This window comes from Cavia porcellus, unplaced genomic scaffold (assembly GCF_034190915.1).
Source record: "Cavia porcellus strain 051 isolate PalLab524CR breed Dunkin Hartley unplaced genomic scaffold, mCavPor4.1 scaffold_11, whole genome shotgun sequence".
NCBI lineage: Eukaryota > Metazoa > Chordata > Mammalia > Rodentia > Caviidae > Cavia > Cavia porcellus.
In genome coordinates, this window is record NW_026947494.1 from 42,761,766 (window position 1) to 42,767,242 (window position 5,477).

At 37.2% G+C, this 5,477-nt stretch overlaps 1 protein-coding gene across 4 annotated transcripts in view; it reads right to left on the reverse strand.

Annotated features, from left to right (window-relative positions):
* Arl15 (ADP ribosylation factor like GTPase 15) overlaps positions 1–5,477 on the reverse strand; it is a 431,626-nt gene that overhangs the window by 397,002 nt on the left and 29,147 nt on the right. The window lies entirely within an intron of this gene.

A 5,477-nucleotide genomic window follows, 5' to 3' on the forward strand; every position in this document is an offset into this window, starting at 1 on the left:
ACTGACCTTAACGTACCTGTCTCATCTAAGTGCCATTTTGGTATTGCTCATTCTAGAGTATGTGTTTCCACTATAAAAAAGTATGGAGTTTTCTATTTCTGCACTTTTAAATGTTATTTACCAGTTGCTATTTGGCAATAATGTTAAAACCCCGAAGGGGAAAAATAACCCACTATCAAACAATGTACCATTGTTTCTCATCTCATGAGCTAACCCATAATCTTTTTAAATTTCATCCTCTACTTTTTGTTTTACTTTGAACTTCGCATTTATTTTCAATGGAAGCTATGAGAAATTTTTTGTTTTGTCTTTTATCTACAATTTATAAGACTTTTTTCACTTAGAGAGTTAGTCTACTTTGCTACAAAATAAACAAATAAATAAATAGAAACTACCAAAGATGAGTGGCTTAATTTTCTGAGCTCTGGAGGCTGGATGTCAGAGATCAGGTTGTGGTGAGAGCATTCCCAGCTCACAGATGGCCACGTTTTTGTTGCTTTCTCATGTGGTAGTTAGAGACCAAAAGTAAGTCTCTTGTATCTCTTCCTACAAAGACACAAATCTTCTCATGAAGGGCCCATCCTTATGGCCTCATCTAAACCTAATTATCTCAGAAAGACCCAGTATCAAATGCCATCACACTGGGGGTATGGACTTTAACATATACATTTTTGTGGGGGCACACATCAGACCATTATATTCTCCTTTGAGGGTCAAGCTGCTATCTGCCATAAAATGAGTCCGTGAACAGTTTCATTATTAAATATGTAGAAACTGAATTATCTGCAAAATCTCAGACTCAGACTATAAGTGCTAGATATTTATGGATGAACACATCCAATTCTTAATATTGAGAGTGCCAATACTTTCTGGTTCTAGACATAAATACAGAGTAACCCCTTATTACATTTCAAGATCCTCATTGGATGACTAAAACTCTGGATAGCCCCAAACCCTACATATATAGTATGTTTTTCCTACACGTACATATCTATGATAAGGTACAATTCACAAACAAGACACAGTAAGACACAATAAAAATAACAAATAATAAAATAGAATAATTATAACAATATACTATCAAAACTGTCTTTCTCACAGTCTTATATCTGTAGGGCCATTCTTTAAGGATGATTTGAACACAAACACTGTGATACTGCAATACTTGATATCCTAACACAGATAGCCAATAAGTAATCAATGGCAAATAGTGTACAGAGTGTAGATATGTTGGACAACAGGATGAATCACTTGCTACTGGAAGGAGCAGGACAATACGAAATTTCATCCTGTTATTCAGAATAGCACTCAACCTGGGTGAAGTGGCACATGCTTATAATCTCAGCACTCAGAAAGCTGAGGCAGGAGGACTATTGCAAATTCGAGACCAGCCTGGGCTACAAAATGAGCTTAAGGCCAGCCTAAACTACAAAGTGAGACCCTATCTCAAAAAGACCAAGAAAAAAAAAGTAAACAATTTTAAACTTGTTTTTGAACTTTTCCACTTAGTGTGTTCTGACCTGTACCCCACCATGTTGACTCACTGTGGCAGTCATGGAAATGGGCCATCCAGACCTCCCCTCCAGACAGGTACAGCTGACTGAAAGCCAGCTGCCCGCCACACCCCAGCTGCAGATTCAAACAGCTTTGGTGCTGAGGGTGCGGACTCGCTGGGCTGCTAACAGCCAGCACCTGGAACAGAGGAACAGGAGCCGGGGCTTTTCCTGCCACAGAGGGAAACCTCTACAGCTGTGTTCAGGGAAGCCCTGTGCGCCCAGCCAAGACTATCAGAACAGCTCTGTCGTCTGGAACTGCTCCTCCTCAGCTCTCCTTCCTTCCCTCTCGCAGATGTCAGATCACAGCGCGGTCTGAAGGTTCTCTCTGCCTTCTCTTGTCCTGTCCTCAGAGGATGTAGAAGCTACTCAAAGCAACTTCACACAAAGTAAGAAAAACTGTGTTTTATTTTCAGGTAATCTATCTCTTCATCTAACAAGGGACAATACTCATCTCAGACAAGCAACTAAAACAAAAGAGTATTATCGTTACTCTGGTGTGAGATACAGAATGTGTAAATCAGGACCGAAATGTGTGCTATGTATTGTGGAATATAAAGAAATTCTTCAAAAGTGAGGGAAATATTGGCAGGGATTTAGCTCAGTGGCATAAGCGTCTGCCTCCCAAGGTCGAGTTTCATCCCCCGTACCAAAAAAAAAAAAAAGAGGGATACAAGGGAGGGAGGATGCATAAAAGAAACAAAGGAAAACAAAAAAGAAAAGAAACAGTCCATACTTTTAAGTGAAATAAACTGGACACGTATGTTTAAATAACACATTGTTTTTCTAGTGGGAGAAACTGAAAGGGTAAACAAAGACCAAAATATATACCAGATACTGGGAAACAGGAAGAAAATATTCAAATAGGAAGAGGAACAAAGATAGGGGAGGAGGAAAAGAAAGAAGGGGAAAGGAAACAATTGGAAACAGGGCTTTTGTAAATAAGGAGGAGAACACCGGTTGAAGGGAGGAGAGAGACTGGGGGAAAAAGAAAAATCAAGAAATATAATATCGTACGGGTATACGCTTTCTCTAATGAATGTAATCAATATATATATTGAAAATGTATCAATAAAATTAATCCAAAAGAAAGCCAATAGAAGGAATAAAGAAAAAATTCATAAGTTCAAACTACAACAAAAAGAAAATTGTGTTCACCTTACTTTAATATAATTGAGTGGTCGGTTATTCAGTATTTTCATGCCCCAGCAAGGTACTGGGAAAGCTACTAACACAAAACAGGGCTCCTGTCTGTGCTCCGTTTTACTCATAACTCTTGTAGCATTTATTTCAAACAATTTCTGTAAGTTTTTTATACAGACATGTACATGTTCCTCTGTGCAAGGCAGACGACAAAACAAATATCCCTGTAAATCTTTTTCTTTCCTTCTTTTTCATTTGTTTGTTTTGTAATACTGAGGATCAAATCCAGGGCACTCTACCCCTGAGCTGCTTTCAGCCCTTTTTATTTTTGATTTTGTGACAGAGTCTTTCTAAGTTACTCAGGCAAGACTCAAACTTGTGGTCCTTGTTCCTCAGTCTCCCAGAGTACTGGGATGACAGACATGCACCACCACACCTGGAAATTCGTATTAGTTTTGCTGTGCTTGAAATTTATAAAAATGAAGTTGTACCCCATACATTTTCTTGTAACTTCTTTCACTCAACATCATGGTTGTGAGATGGAACAGGTTGTTCTTCATAATTGGTTTGCTTTTGAATGGTAATCTACTAAATTAAAATTCCACATTTTCTTTAACTCAGTCTATAACTAGTGTATATTTGTATTATTTCAGATATTTTGCTCCTGTTAAGTACAGTATTTCTGCTAGGACTTCCTCTAACAGGGACCTAGTAATTACATAATGATTTTTCTAAGGTATACACCTAAAAGTGGAGTTTCTCCATCATAGGATATGCTCAACTTTATTATTTTTCAAAAGTACTTGTGTACACCTGTATTCTTATAAGTAGTAAAAGATAATCCCTATTGCCCTATATGCTCTCTTCCAACACAAATTAATACGATTACTTACAGTTCACTGTTGTTTTCCCTAAGAAATTTCAAAAATAAGCATGAAAATAGAAAAACATACTCATATAAAATTTCAGCAAGAGGGCAGAAAATAAATTATTTGCTATGTAATGCAATCAAAAAAATGTTTTAAAGTATAATTTCAGTACTAGAGAGTGAAAAAGCCACAACCTATTTTTGTAAGAATTATTTTTTAAAGACTTGGTATACTGACAGTGCTAATTTTGATGCACTTTGAAACCTTTCTACATTCTGATATTTTTAAAAAAAGATAATTGTTACTCACTCTTATTTTCTCCTGTATAATTTTGCTTATGACAATAATAAAAAGTTAATATGCCAAGTCAACTTTTTGAGTGTTCTGGGAATAAAAGAGAAAACTGGTGAAACAAGAAAGGGGATGGGAGAGAAAGAAACACCCTTGCATGAGGCCTCCAGCCCTGACCATTTTTACTTCCAAATATTACCGTGAACTTAGAGCAGGCATTTTCTCTTGATAACAACCTTGGACAAATGGACAATGCAAAATTTGGTGAACAATGACAACAGAAGACACAAGACCCTCTTCCAGACACATGGATGCTCCAAAGTTCTGTGTGGGTGGCATCCTCTTAGCAAAGGTCACATTAGTCACTATGCTGCACTCACTCCTCCAGACTGGAAATAAGCACTTGGGAATGCCACCTACTCAAGAACTGGCACCACTTTCTGTTAGAGCTGTCACTATAAGCATTAACAGTGAATTCTTTAACACTCCATTAGTACACTCAGTAGCTAGTCTCTCTAAATGGGAAATAACACCACCACCAACAACAACAACAACAAAAACTCATTTCAAAATGGGATTTTGTTTATAAAATGTGGAAAATTTTATTCCACAATAAAGAAATATTTGCATCCATGGCCAACACTGGCCTCTGACACATTCTGAAGTGCTTTCACTATAACAAGGCCAACAGCCCAAGAGCATCTGTACTTCCCAAGCAATCTACAATTGGAACCAGGAATTCTAAAAGGGATCATTGTCCTCACCTATTAAAAATAAAATGATAACCTTCACACAGGATCTCTTTATGAATTTCACTTACAAAGTTTTGAAATGTTCTCTCAGCAAAAGCCTCAGCTTTCAGTCATCAGAAAAAACTAAATGAAAACATAAACGATACCAGGATTTCTAGATTTCGTATCACCAAGATTTTAGGAAGTCTTTAGCAAGATGTCAGTAAAAATTGCTAATACCACTCAAATAAAAACAATTTTGGGAAAATTCCGATTAAAATGCATGGAGAAAAGCCAGGTGTGGTGGCATACACCTGTAAACCCAGCACTCTATAGAAGCTGATGCAGAAGTATTGCAAATATAAACTCAGTCTGGCTACTGAGCAAGACCTTGTTTAAAAATTAAATAATAGGGCCAGGGATTGGCTCTGGCGTAAGCGCCTGCCTGACAAGCGTGAGGTTGTGAGTTCAATCCCCGTACAAAAAAAATTTTTTTTAAATAATAAACCAGGCATGCTGGCATACTCTTGTAATCCCAGCACTCAGGAACCTGAAGCAGGAAGATCACTGCAAGTTGGAGATCGGCCTGAGCCCAAGGCCAATTGGACCCTGTCTCAATAAGACTAAATAAATAAATAATTTAAAAAGAGCTGGAGATGTAATAATAATTTTAAAAGCGCTGGAGATGTACCTCAATATAAAAGCCTTTGTTTCAACCACCAGTTTCAAAAAAACAACACAAAACAAAACCAAAAAGTACAGAGAAGAAAGGGAAGAAATTCCCCTCCAATTCAGTAGAGTAAAATAATGAATAATACATTAGAGGATTTATTTCTTTACCTGCTATAATGGCTTATATTTAGTTGTCCCTACCAAAGCCTCACGTACTC